The sequence below is a fragment of the Ambystoma mexicanum genome, chromosome 5q (genome assembly GCF_040938575.1).
Source record: "Ambystoma mexicanum isolate Mex_15411 chromosome 5q, UKY_AmexF1_1, whole genome shotgun sequence".
In the NCBI taxonomy this organism is placed as follows: Eukaryota; Metazoa; Chordata; class Amphibia; order Caudata; family Ambystomatidae; genus Ambystoma; species Ambystoma mexicanum.
The window spans coordinates 981,054,489-981,069,949 of NC_090933.1; positions in this window are offsets into that span (position 1 = coordinate 981,054,489).

Genomic DNA, 15,461 nt, shown 5'->3' on the forward strand with positions numbered 1-15,461 from the left:
AGCCATAAGTGGCAGAGTCAAGTGTTGGGCTTCCTACACCCCAACAAATAGCCCCATCGGGGCATGAGGAAAGTGGTGATACTTTGAAATCTTTTGATTTTGCAAAGTAGTCACACTTTCTCAAAGTTCTAGCTCTCAATGTCTACCCTGGATTGCGGCACCTCTTACACTAGACATAATAGTTCTGATAAACCTCTTTATATAACCTTTTGCATCCAGATGATAAAGAGAGAATTTTACATGCTTAATAACTTTCTGCACAAAATAGTCCATTTCATGAAAATCAAATTGCTTGCTATGGGCATTCCCTGAGAGGTGTTATTAGTATTTACCATATGAAAATAATTTAGATATTATTGGGAGTTCTTCCTCTTCTAGACAGTTGTCTTGATCAGAAACAAGTAGGTCAACTCATCCATGTGCGATTGGACTCTTTTTATTTTGACCATACCTGATTTCTACAGGGCAACCCTTTATTGAAATAATCCAGGAAGTTATCCTTGAGTTGGAGATATTCCCAGTTCATATCTGATCACTCTGCAAATATTGTAGAGGCTGGTGGGAGGTCTCAGAGATGATATGCTCCCCATGAATGAACGGGTGGTAGTTTTTCAAAGCCCAAATCGTTGCCAGCAGTGATTTCTCACATGCATAAAAGAGATCCCTTTATTTATCTGTTTATGTTTCTGATGTAATATGGCAGCTAAACAGGTGTCGGAATATCCTGTTCCTAGGAGAAAATAAATGTATTTTTGTTGGGATAAGCCAAACATGGATCTTGAGATAGACTTCTTTTCAGAAACCTCATAATTCATATAGCATTGTGGGATTTTAAATTACAGTAAAACCTCAACCTTCTCTGGATGATTAAGGCCCTATGCTGTGATGTTATGGCTTAGAGTGTTTACTTGAGTTCTGAACCATTGTGCTTTGTGGAAGTTATAATTTCACACCTGCGACACATGGCAGATCTCCTCTAGGGGTTCTTCCACAGTTTGACTGACGTTTGATAAAGAGGTCATCTACATAGGCCAAATTCCCTCGTTCTACAAGGTCTGGGATGGCTTTATATAGGAATATATTGAACGTGTTGCCACTATTCGTATACACAAAGGAGGTTCTGGTCCATGCATATTGTTGAACATAAAGGCAAGTTTATATCAGTGTTCATGGAGTACTTAGACTGTCAAATACCCATTAGTTAAATCTCAGGCAGTATATACTTTAACAACCTGTATCTGAGCAAGACCCTTATCAATATAAAGGAGAGGCTGACATGACATGCACACCTTCTTGTTCAATTCCCTTAGCTCTACACAGAGTCTCCATTGCCCATTGGGTTTCAATATTCCTAGTGCTGGCTTGTCAAAGGTACTATGAATTGGTCAAATTATCCCATGGGATTTAATAGTTTTGATAATCTCTGTGAGTGTTTCCATGGACGCTAAAGGTAACCAGTATTATCTTACAAATAGAGATGGCATATCAGGGTCCATAGGTATGGCCGTATAATTAAGGGATGCAGGTCTATAATCATAGGAATCAACAGAGAATATCTTTGGGAAAATCTAAAAATACTTGTTTTTGCTCTTTTGTCTCAGGCATCAGCCATATTGATCTGTTCTTCAACCATCTGGTAGAAGCCTGAACATATTCCTGGAGTGGCTATTTCTGAAGTATCATCTAATTGGGTAGGGTTCTCCTTGCTTATGGCATCCACTGTGGCAATTGATTCCTTAGCGAACACAAAGTTATTAATTACTTTGAATAGTATATCATCTTCCAGCATCTGGTAAGTAATGTCTCCACTCCATAAAGACACAGGGTCTACACCATAGAATTACCCCTTGTTGGGTATAAATGGTTTCTGGCCTGCTACCGTCAGTACTGGTATAACAGTCTTCAGCGATTGGACTGGTAATGGGGTTGGTTAGAACCATGTGAAAATGTTCAACAGTCATTTCAATGTTTTTTGGGACAATTGAATGGATGAATTTAAAAATGACATATAATTTAAGATGGACAAGTATCAACAGAAATTGCTTAGAAAATAGGTTGCTTAGATTCTATTCTGATACACAATGCTCTCTCCCAGCCCTCTTTACACTATCAAGTAGTTGTACATTATAGAAACATTAATTGAACTAAGCTTCATAGAGTACATATGGTCTTATATTTCTACTGCCAATGCAAGATTCTGTTAGACCCTTGCATCTAACATAGAATACGGGATTTTCATTAGATTTGACCTACAGAGATAGCTAATCCCATGCAACGTAGTTAAGTTCAAAAGTGATATAAGGGGGAATCAGATTTACCTACATTTGAAAAAGTTAGTAGTTGAGAATAAGGAAGTAGGGCTCAGCATAGACTGGTGATCTATGGGACTGCCTCTGTCCTGGAATGCTGATGAACTCTTTAGCTCACCAGATATGACTCCATCAGGCCTTGGAGTCAGCAGGGAACCATGAACTGTATTTGCTTTCAACTCTTAGGTTTTTGAAAAGCTTCTCGGTGCTGAAATGCCCTCTGTTACAATCTAGATTAAGAGTCCTCATGTATGGTTTCTTCTTCCCCAAATGCAGGCCTCCCTTCTGTTTTGCACTTTCTCTCTCTTTCCACCTGTTGCCTCTCCTTGTCTGATTTGCCTATGCCTTTTCATGCCCTGCTTTGCTATGCCATTTCATGAATCTTCCCATGCCATTTTCAGCCTCTCACCAATGTTCCCATCAGTCTCTGACTGCTCCCACCACTAACATGCCCACATTATGCATTCCTACAAGCAATAGGCATACTAACACATTTTTCTTTTTATTTATTTGCATTTTTAAAGCGCTCACACAGCCCGCGGGCATCGACCCGCTGTTACAGGAATTCATTGTTTTTAGTTGCGTAGTTGTTTCTCTTACTTGCGTATTTATAACAAGCTTAAATACCCAGAGGTTTCTAAGCGTGGACCCGGGGATCGAACCTGTGTTGCATACAAACTAAGTTAGCAATCCACACACAGCAATTTAAGACCCTTCCCAACATACATCAAACATTAGAACACCTCTCTTCCACAACCAACTTGCTTACCACAGTCATGGCCAATGCATCGTAGAACAACGGTCACATAGGTTTTCATTTCAGGCACAAAGACCTCTTTGCTCTCTACAAAGAACATCCAGAAAATGACCCCATAGAGAGTTCACGGTACTTCTAATATGCATGTATCAATAAAATACCATGGAAGATACGTGATATAAAACTCAACACTGTACCATCCATGATATATCTCGGCTCCATGATTGATGCTACGCCCTGTATTGGGAAGTTAAGATTGTGGTTCAGAGATTGAGTATACACACTCTCGTCTCAGCTGGTAAAGATTGACCAGGCGTTTTGAAAGTTTTCCCTGAAACCTGCTATCAAATTTTACGAATGTAAATTTGTACCAAAGCTGCTTTACGGTATGGAGACGTATCCACCCTACATAATAGACCATCTATCCAACTTATAAGTGATATTCTGGAGAACATGGAGACTTCCAAACTCTATCCGAGTACGTCTTCTAAGATATGAGTTGGGCATTATATCTCTTAAAGCAAGAGCTGACTGGGAAATTCTTTCCCTCTTCTTAAGATTATGTGTACCACTATGGTATCTCTTTTATAGATCTAAAAGAAACTTTGCAGATTCAGGATTGTATCTGGAAGAACTCAATTATGGAAAGAAGCACGACTATTTTAGCAGATTTTGATTGCACAATTGAAGATCTAGTGCATAGTCCTGGTCGAGTAAAATTATCATTATGTAATTCTGATGGGTAAAAATCACTGTTGTTTTACATTCATACCCCTCCTTGAACCATCTTCACGCTGATCATAAAAAGCTGGGTAGCATAGCTCTCTTCCTATGCATTTATCCTGATAGGTTAACAAGGGCCGTCTTCTCATGATGTTGTTGGAATCTGATATTAACAAAACAGATCCAAGCAAGGTATGGCTTAATTTCAAAAGAATATGTTGTGTGTAGATTTTGTGGAGGGCTCCTGTGAAACTTTGAGACACTGTTTGACCGAATGCAAATCATTGTTGTGCAAACGTTAGTTATACTTTGAGAGATTTTTACCCAATCCATGAATGGACACAGATACATTTTTTAATATTTGTCTAGCAGGAAGAACAACTTTGGTGGTATTGGCTGTGGTGGGATTTATGAAATCACTTGAACTGGCAGCAAATACCTGCTTATATGATCCATAAAATTACTGTAGATTGAACTGTGAAGAATTAAGTATTTGATAAATGGCTTGGATTTATCTTCCATTAGACTTTTTAACAATAATACATGATGTGTGTGCGATGTTCAGTTTTAATTAATTGTTTCCCCATAACAGGAAATAATGGGAAGCGGGTAACTTCATTGTTTTTATATGGTGATTTTATAAATGTACTGTGAGATGAAATTGTTGGTAGATATTTAGATCACTGCTTGTATTGTAAACTCATTCTCTTAAACGTCTTAATGTGTTTCTTTTTAAAGGTTGAATGTTTTTAACCAATATAAAAAAACACAAAAAATACAACAGTAAAGCTATCTTACATTGATTCTCTTTCCCCACTAACCTAACCCACTCTCCCTCTTTCCGATCTTAGAGAGCCTGCAGACTGTGAAAAATGTCAGCAAAGCATGGTATAAATCAAAGTAGCATAACATAAAATTTCAATAGGTTAGGTGTCAAATAGTAAGAGGATCCCTGCAACATCAGAGGTTCTATGATGATGCATTATGATATTTGTTGCAAACATCTCAAACTTAATTCTTATTTATTTATTTATTTTTCGCTTGTTAGGCCCTTGTACAGTAAATCAATTCTGCTTCAAAGCGCCCACAGGGCAACAGGGAGGGGACAGGGGGATGAGAACAATTAAAATGCACACAAAAATATATAATACATTGGAGGGAAAGACAAACCTACTATGCCTTGTGAGTGTTCAGAACGTGCAAGAGCCGAAGGGAGGGGGAAATGGGATAGGTGCGGGGGTGCTCATGGGTGAGCAACAGGTGAAGTGCAATTTATGGTAAGTGCGAGCCTCCAGGGTGGAGGGTGTGCAGAGGCAAGTGCTGAGGATAGACAGAAGCTCAGAGCACAGAATATGCAAAGATAGCAGATGCAGCACTCTGGTTATTGAGAGAGGGGGGGGGGAATGCAATGAATGACCACAATGCTCAAACGGGATATGTTATTGAGGTTGGAAAAGGCATTAAAGTGACCTAGCCAGTCTCTAGGCCCTAAAGATGTACTAAGGGACATATATCAGTCAATAATATGCTTATCAAATGTCTTCGTGTTTCGGCAGCAGTGAACAAGGCTTCTTGGTGCAGTTTGAGAGTTTTGGTTCGAGGATGCGGTAGTCGCTGTGACCCAGTCATGAGCGGGTGTTGAGCCAAGGTCGAACAGAAAGTCGCTGCAGTTCAAAGTGTTACTCAAGCTGTGCAGGTCAGTCAGTCACCATGTTCGATTTGGGGGCCATGCCTCTACAGTGACTAGCTGGTACCAGGATGTGAAGGTGAGTGGGTTTTCGGAAGACACCAGGTTTGATATTACATGTGCAGTGATGAAGAGGCTGGCAGTTCAAATGGTGATTTGTGCAATGGAGAGGCAGTGCTTTTGAACCAAGGCAACAACATTCTTCAACTGGCATGGTGTGGTGGTGAACTGGTTCAAACGAGCAAACTGTAGTTGAAAAACCGATGAATGCCAAATTAAGCTCTGGAGGGCCGTGTTAGATTTAACAGTATCGAACACGTTCAAATCACAGCTCAAAGTGTTTCAACGGCGAAAACACAGGGAACCTTGCTGCTCTGGCTTCCAGGTGCTATGAGGCCCAATCCAGGTTATCAGGGACAAGATGTGTCCTTCTTCTCCTGCTCTCAAACATAGATGGGGTGCTGGCACACATCCTATGGGGGGTGCTAGCACACATCCTATGGGGCCCTGAAGCACAGTAAGATCCTGGGCAACAGAGTGGCTGGCAGAGATGTAGGTCTTGATCCAGAAGCAGAGTTCACCCCCCATGGTCACTGGGGGTGGTTAGGGGACACCTGTGTGGAGTACTTTAAAAAGGATGCTCTGCCATTAGGGTTCAATGAAATCTTCTCAAGGGTGGATTCCAAGAAGTGATGTGAGACACCTACTTTTAGAGGTGAAATTCATCAGGTAATTGAACTAAAGCTAGCATGCTTTATGGATCCAATCCTGTTCTTGAAATAAATGGGGTTTTCCCTACTAACATCACACCCAATGTGCTTTGTGCTAGAGGACATGGGGGGGGCAGGATGGAGAGGCATATGGAAGCAGGATGATGAAACCTTCCCTCAACTATACAGAGCTCTGCCTGTCTACACTAACCCCACTTTTTCCCTTCTCAATATGAACAAATACTGCTTTGGAACGCAGCACCCTTGTATGAGGCTACTCCTTTTGAGTGAGTGTGCGCCTTTAATTCCTGGGCACAGGACAGCTTCCTGTTGAATGGCTATCTGTGAGTAAGGGCGTCACGTACCCTCACAAAGAGATCAAAGAAGAGGCATGGCCATTCCGGTTCCTATCCTGTCACTTGGCAGGACCAGCCTGTCTCGCCAGAATACACATCACCTTCCAAATCTGAGCTGGCTCTCCAGAGCTGACATATGTGTGATATGAAATTGGATGTGGCTGAAATGATTATGGCCAGTGCCATGCACCATGCCCTAACTCAGGCACAGCTTATATTTAGAGTTTACCGTGCCTCATCATGGGTCATTCATCATCATAACATTTTGAAACAGGGTGCATATCTGAAATGCAGTCCCAATGCTACAGAGACTTAGCTGTCACTGCAATTGTCAGGGGGCACCTGTGAACTGTAACCCTGCTCTATGCCTCTGGTAGTGCAGGTGCTGCATATCTGGATACCTTTGGAATGGAGTTTATGAAATGGGAATCTGATCATCCGATTTCCCTTTCTGAGATGGAATTACCTGGATTGTTGTATTCATTTAAAAAAAAAACACACCCTTGCCAGATGGCAATTCCTCACGGGGCAGATGAGGTATTCTGTTTTGAAAGGGTTGAGCTTGAGGATGTAGGTCGTCATTCATCAGGAGAGACAGCTTTTGAGGATGTGGCTTTGTGAAGGGGTTGAGATTTGGACGTATATCTGTGTGTTGTCTCCATATTGGTGGAAATTGATGTTGTGTTTGCTGAGTCTGCCCAAGGTATTATATATATAGGTTAAAGAGGAGGGAAACAGAGAGGATCCTTGCAGGGTCGTACTTCACCGGGGAGGCTTAGAGACAATGGGCCTCATTCTGAGGTTAGAGTAAAGGGAAAAACGATGCCGGTAAAGGATTACCGGCATCGCTTACCGCTATGGGCCATTCCGACCGGTCAGACTGCTATTTACGGCACCGTAATCTACGATGCTGTAAATACCGGTCTTGGGTCGCGCACGGACCCCACCATGCTAAAATGAGCGGCATGGCGTAAACCGGAGCTGATCACAAGTATGGAGCACACGTAAATAACGGCCTCATTAAGGCCGTAAAGTATCTTACCGGCATGGAGTACACACAGGCATCTCAGAGTAAGAGTAAAGAACCCTGAGCAGTGGTCCACAGAGCCACAGGTGCACACAATCAGCACAGGTGGAGGCAATGGAGTGTGCCACAGCACAAAAGGATCACACCCACACACCACACCCCCTCCCACACCAAGAGAAGACCAATAATGGTAGCAGCACATGAAGCAGGAGGCCCTGCCAGCAAGGTCACAACCACTAGAACTACACCAAAAACACCAGGCCTCCCAACTGAGGAGACACAGGGGGAGAAAGAGAGGGAGACAGGCCCAGCATGCAGCACCAGTGCAGCCTCCGCCACCACCCCAGCAGCCCCCGTTCCCACGCAGCAGGTCCTGTTCCTCAAAGAACCCCTGAGCAGACACACAACCACAACCCGCTAGAATGTGACAGCCTCACCAACCTAATTTTTTGGCGAAATTACTAGATAAGTGAGCAGCATACAAATACACACCGCTCTCCCGGCACAATTGAAGGTGGTGCCTGTGCCCCACACCCATGCCACAGGCACCTATCAGCACACAGTTGGACACATGCATGGCATGTTACAACAGTCCAGTACACAGAAGCAGAACGAAGTGCTGGAGCACCTCCTCAGGCACACAAGGGGCTACAAATCCCTACCAATGACTGCCCAGGAGATACACAACACAAAAGTTGGCCCCCATTCATTGGCAGGCATGCCAAATGACATGGGTGCCCCCGACAGCACCCACGTGGATTAGGTTGACCTGCATGGCATGCATGTGGCGGATCACAACCGCAAGCAATACCATTCCCCCAACGTGCAGACGGAAAGCAAAGCAAGCAAGAACAGTTCTCCTACATGACAGTCCAGACATTTACCTAAATTGGCTACACATGCAGGTGTTGGCGGCTGTCCCTTGACACCATGGTACCGGACCCCTGTCAGAAACCCACAGACCAGGCCCAGGGAGCCCTATTATAATGGCCATACCCGTGCATGCGTATTGATGAAGCAGCCACCTGGCTTGCATAAGGCACATATGAGTTGCCGAAGCTGGACTGGTGGGGGACCCATCTACTGCAATGTGGTGTCCAAGACCCCCATGTCATGTGTACAGCTCAACAAATTGTGCATCCCTTGGAATGTGGCTCTGTCCCCTGACATGGGACTGCTAGTACCAGATGAAGATTGAGTGAAGGAGGAGGAGGAAGGGGCAAGACAGCATCATGGAGGCGGTGCATGGGAGGGACATGTCGTGTGGCTAACAACGTTTGGACATAATCACCAAAACACAAGACAGCAGAGGCCGACATTATATGGGCACACAGGGCCCTGGGTGTGCACTGTCAGACGTCATGATACACATGCTGAATGATGAATGTCCACACAGGTTAAACTTTGCAACTCCAAAGGTGTATTTAAATTTTGAATGGATGAGTGTTAACAATCCCTCCACCCACCCAACCACCTCCCCCCAACTCCACAACAATCCCTCCTCCCCTCCCCCTCCCCCCAACTCCACAACAAACCCTCACCTCCCTCCCACCTCCCCCAACTCCACAACAAACCCTCACTCCCCTTCCCCTTCCCCCCCAACTCCAATGTAGTACATTAAGGCCACATGTGGGAGCAATGACGATTAATGCATGCTCCCGGGGCCCGGGGGAGGCATGTCCCGGCCCTGCATGGAACGCAGAGTGCGTTGCGGAGGACTTGCCGGTGTGTCACGACTGGATGTGGCCGTGTCCTCCTGCTGATGCTGCGGATTTGAATGTGCAGCCTCAAGGGCATCAGCTATGCATCCTAGGACGTCACACAACCTGTTAGTGCTCTCAGTGACTGCCTGACGCATTTCCCAGAGTTCATTTAGCCATTCCACCCTGGCCTGGCGGTTGTCCTCCATGAACACAGTGATGAGGTCAGTCAGTTGAGTTGCACGACGTGTATCAAATGATGGGTGTTCATCACTGGAGTGACTTGGACCTACGTGCTCTGGCATGGACTGGACTGGTGAACTTGGGCCACGATCATCGTATCCCTGTGTGTCTGTTGGAGCACTACGGCCAGGTGTTTCAGGATTCCCAGAGTCACTGCATGATGCCAGGGGGACATTGCTGGGCTCCGGGGTGTGGACTGTGGGATAAAACTCCTCCTCGGACGACCCACAGATGGATAAAGGGCTGTCCACCTTCTCCTGGGGACCCATAGCTGCCACCTCCCCAGCAATATTAGACTCTGCTGACGTTGGGGTGGCCATTGTGGCAGGCGCCGATGCAGGGAGGGATTGGGGTGGTGCATCCTCCACTGACCCTTCGGGAGCCGTGGTGGGTGTTTTGGTCCGGGCTGGAATGCATCGGACCCTGGCACTGCCCATGGAGGTGGTTGGACGGCTCGTCTGGGGCTCGCCGCTGTCATGATCAGTGCCTGTGGGGGTAGAAGAGAGGGACAACACGAGTGATTGTATGATGCCCTAAGAGCATTGATGGCTGCATTCATATTTCACTCATTTGGGGTTTGTGGCCTTTTGGGTGTAGCAACAGCACTAGTACATGTTCATGAGTATGATATGTGTCGGAGTGACTCATCCTGCCCTGGTATTGTGCAGTCTGGCTCACACACTGCCGAACCTGCAGCACAGTGTGCATGAAGGTATGTGCAAATTAGTGATATGTGTTATGTACTTGCACTTGGCCCTTGAATGCGTGGCAGTTGGCTCTGCATTATTTGGATTGGGGGAAGGCAGCATGAGAAGGTGACTTTGATGGGCCTTGGGGGAGTATACATCATGTAAATGCATTTGGCAGTTTTGACTTTGGACACTCACCTCCATCTCCAGACGACATAGCCCGGCACTCCATATTGCTGACGCCCTCAATTGATTCCGTCCCGATCAGTGAAGCGCATGCTCCTCCCATGGCTCCAGTCTCAATGTGGAACGTGTGCCCCCTCCAGTCTGCATTGCCTTACTCCGGTTGGCGGAGAGGAGGCTCCTCACCCGCAAATCATCCCACCGCTTGCGGCCGTCCCTGGGGGTGCGGGGGATGGTGCCTACTGCACTCACCCTTTGGGTGGTTTGTGCCCAGATGTTTGTCTTGCGGATTATTGACTCTCGCCACATGTTGGAGCTGAAAACAACATCTGCGTGCTCCGCAAGGTAGTCAACCATTGCCTGCAGCTCTTCCGGGCTGAATCTCCTCTTGCAGAGCCGGTCCTCAGACTTCCTTGGGGCTTTAGGCATTGGTCCGGGTTGTGTGGTCCTTTCACGAACTTCGGATTGCTCCCAAGGGTGCTGCTTGAAGAGGAAGGCAATGGATTGTGTTTTTAAAGATGGCCGCCATGCTCCTTCCCGTTCCTGTGCGATGACGAAATTTCCGGTCACCGTTATTTACAGACACTGCTGCTTCCAAGGCGGTGTTGTAATGTACGTGTCGCAGCCTGCCGGTAGGGGGTTTTGCGGGTCATTTAGAGGCATGCCGCTAGGTACTTTTCCGGCATGGCGAAAAGCGCGTGTTCGTAAGGTCGTAATGGGCCGCAATTAGTGGTCTGTCACCAGGCCAGTGTCGTACTTTCCGCCATGCCGGAAAGTACCTGTACTTACCTCCTAGCTCGGAATGAGGGCCAAAGTGTGTCCTGTCAGTGAGAAAGTTGGTAAATCAATCGAGCATGGTGCCTGAGAGTTTCATCCAGTGGGATAGGATGTTGAGTAGAATGGTGTGGCCGATGGTGTTGAAGGCTGCAGAGAGGTCAAGGAGTACGAGGAGTGCTGTGCGTCCTTTTTCTGTGATGTTGTGTTGCTCATCGGGGATGTTAAGTATAGTGGTCTCAGTGCTATGTCACGTTTGAAAGCCAGATTGGAAGGGGTAGTTTGTCGTGATGCGTTGTTGAAGTTGAGTAGTGATGAAGAGTTCCATGATTCTGGTGAGGCATGGTAGGTAAGTGCTGGGGCGGTAGATTTCTGGAAGTACAGAGGCGAGAGATGGTTTTTGGAGGAGGGGTATGATTTGTCCAGTTTTGAGTGCACAGGCGATAGAACCATGTGAGAGACAGTGGGGAGCGAGGGTGGAGATGCAATTAGATGCGGCTTGAGGTGGGAAGACATCATCCATGATGTGTGCAGGTTTGTTTTGGTAGTAAGGGTGATGAGGGTGTTTCTGTGTCAATGGAGTGGAGGATGTCCCCTGTCTTGGGACAGGGGTGGGAATAAAGAGCAGAGGGGAGGGCTTGTGTATTTTGGAATTGAAGTAGTCCATGATGAAATTGCATACTGCAGTGGATGAGGGAGCGCAAGATATGCATGGTGGTTTGTAGAGGGATTTGACAATGTTGAATAGTTTATGTGTATGATTGGAGGTGGATTGGAGTTCTTGGAGATTATGGGTGACCTTGGAATAGTTTATGGCTCTTTGGTATTTGTTGCAGCAGTGTTTGAGTCGTCGTATGGTGGTAGGGCATGGGTTCTTTTGCCACTCTCTTTCTAGACATCTGAAAGTTGGTCTATTACTATTCTGTAAAGGGACTCTTCCATTATGAAAGCTGTTATGATCAGCATCAACATAGCAGTAGTTTTCCAAAGCAATATTCATCCACTTTAGCAGAATAGAAGCTGAAGGTATGCTACGCTTCAAGGTCCTCTAGTGGGGAAGGAAGTACCTCTAGCAGTGGCACTCAAGGGAAGCCTAGGCACCACATCCCCAAGTTCCTCCATATGAGATGGTAAAAGACATCATTGATTGGTTTGAGGGACTGGAACTCACCTTCGGTATGCAGGATGGAAGAAGAATTGTGGGATGCAACCATTATGAGCCGTCTACTGATGGCTGGTACTGATGTGATTATTCAGTTGGCTCCTGAGGAGAGACGCATTTACTAATAAATAATGGCTGCTTACTCAGGAACTTCTGCCTGACTTCTGAGCAGTGCCTCAGGAGCTTTATAGAGCACACAAAAAAATATGTTTAACCGTTGATACGGTAACGCATAAATCTCTGGAATATCTCAACGGTTGGGTTAAAGTTAACAAAGTTGACACAAGTGCTTGCAAGTTCAATTTGATTGCATGTGAGAACATCCTTAAGCAGGGTTTTTTTGGCAGTAATGTAATTACCATCTTTTTCTGCACTGCCAAATTATGGGTTTTGGTGGATTTATTGCAGACGGATTTACTGCATGGTAAATCCACACATATTTTGAGAAAAATTGGCGGATTCGCCTCCAGCTTGTTGCTGGTGCTAAATCCTCCACTTTACCTAATAAAATCTAACAATTTACCATGTGGTAATTCCGCTGGCCATAAATCCACCAAAAATCCCCAATAATGTCCTGTGGACTGCAAAAATTGGGAGTTACCACCACTTGTAATCCTGTGGTAGCCCCACCGGATATATTGGTGGTAATAGTAATCAAGTGTTATATTAATTCAGCAGAATCACTGCTGATTTACTGCCAAACTCATAATGAGGCCCTTTGGTTGTCACAAGATAAGGAGCTTCATTACAAGTTTGGCAGTATTTCAATGGTAAATCCACCAAATAGCACCAAACGGAATTTCCATTACTGCCACTCATAAGTGGTATTAGGCAGTGTAAGCACCCATTTTTCGGAGCCCAAGGACTCCATGGGGATTTCAGCAGAAATACCTTTTGTGGTAATCTCACTGATTTTGCTGTTTTTTGGAGGTAATATGGAGGATTCACCTCGTGCATTTTGATGGAGGAAAGTTCTCCACCTTACCACCAAAGTTGTAGTATGCCGGTGCGGTAATGCGGCGGCAATGCTGCATTATCACAATATTTTCCTGAACAGCCGTACTCTTAATGAAGCCTTAACTTATTTTACAGAAAGCAAAATCAATGTGAACGCATTGAACGTCTCCGAAGTGGGCCAAGAGAGAAATGTTGGCCGAAATAGTTGTAAACTTAAGACACTTACACAGGTGTGGGAAACAGAATTACCTGAACCCAACCAATATATTACAGCGTCTTTGGCTACCAGACCACACCAACTTGTGCCAGAAGATAATAAACCTATACTAGAGGACTCACAGCATGTCTTTTGCTGACTTTGTGAAATCTGAGGTGACCACCACCATACTATAAAAAAATCTGATCAACGATAGGCGAAATTTGATTATTAAAAATGTGAATATCCCTCCACAAAAAGAGATGTACAATGCCTTAAACAGAAAGGCATGCGTGGCTCCACACCAAAACTGTTCCTGGACTGATAAGACCTCTATGCATACATTTAGTACAGACAAGCACTCTGTTATCACAACAAGTGATCAGACATGACTAACAGGTACGTATTGCATTCCATCTCAAGGGAAGATAGCCATATCCCTTCCAGCCAATCATCCACTGTGTGATCTCATACCGCACATCACCTCTGCCACTAGAATGTATTTAAGTCCCACGATAAAAATGCGATCTAGCTGGACACATAATCAGTCTCCTGGACAGAAACACTCTCCCCATCCTTGCACCCTGGTGCAAATCTGAGCCCCAATGAAAACCAGATCCTGAGAGGGCTCTATATGAGACTTCTGCCAGTTCACCAAAAACCCCCAGTAACGCAATGCCTGGCAGACCTAACTGGAGATGAGACAGGACTGTCCACCAAAGGGCATTCTTGACCAACCAGTTGTCCTGGTAAGAAAACATCAGAATGCTTCTCAGGTGCAGATGTACCACCAGGGGAGCCACCAACTTGGTGAACACCTTGGGGGCCGAGCGCAACCCAAACGGGAACACTCAGAACTGAAAATGCTGGGATCCACTGTAAAACGGAAGAACTTCATGTGGCAGGGGCAGACAGCCACGTGGTAATATGCATCCTGGACATCCAGGGACGCCATCCATTCCCCCCTATGCAACATCCGGAGAATGTTTGTTTCTTTGTTTATTTATTTGTATGGTGCACCAAGGGTAGAGTGAGCTACAAGGATGCTTTCAGCTTAGTTACAACAGTTGAGAGAAATAAAACAATATAACAATGGATACAATTGGAAAATGTTAGCAAACAACATATATACAGGAATACATAGATACAGTAAGAGGCTGGATACTTCATGGACAATCTAAAGGATCTGGGTTAGAATCTTGGCTGACAGATGGGATAGTCTAAGTTCTAGTATATGCAATTAAGGATGGCAAAGGGTGTCGTTAGTGATGAGCCAGTTTATAAGGTTGCCCCTGAACAGATAGAAGTGTTGCTCTGCTCTCAATGATGGGGGTAAGGCATTCCAGGCTTGTGCTGCCATGACAGGGAAGCTGGTTCCTCCTGCTTTTTTTAGTCTGAATGTAGGCACGGCTAATCGTGCTGAGTTGTTAGTCCTAGTAGAACGGGACAATGGTTATTTGGTGATTCTCTCAGAGAGGTTTATAGGAGCTACTAGGTTGAGACATTTGTGCGTGAGGGATAGTGTTTGAGCAGGATTTTGTCTTTAGTGATAAGCCATTTGTGCTGTCTCCTCAGGTGTGAAATGTGTTCTCTCGTAGGTATGCCAAGAGCAGCTCTTAAGGTGTTGTTTTGCAATGTTTGGATTTTCTTGATGAGGTATTTATTGGCCCCCAGATAAAGGACATTGCAGTAATGCAATTTGGAAAGTATCAGTGCTCTCGCTAAGGTAATGCAGCTTTCCTTCGACAGTGTAAGCAGTGGCGGATGCCAAAGTGCTAACTTGTTTGTTAAGGGTGAAGGCGGAGTGGAGGTAAAAACCAAGTGTTTTTACTACTTTTTCTACGTTAATGGCATTACCATCAATTTTGAAGGTGGTGTATTTCTGGCCTAGTTTGTTAAGATTGGGTGTTGAGCCAAGTATAAGCATCTCGGACTTGTCATCATTCAGGCATAGGGCATGTGTGGCCATCCATCCCTGGATGATGAGG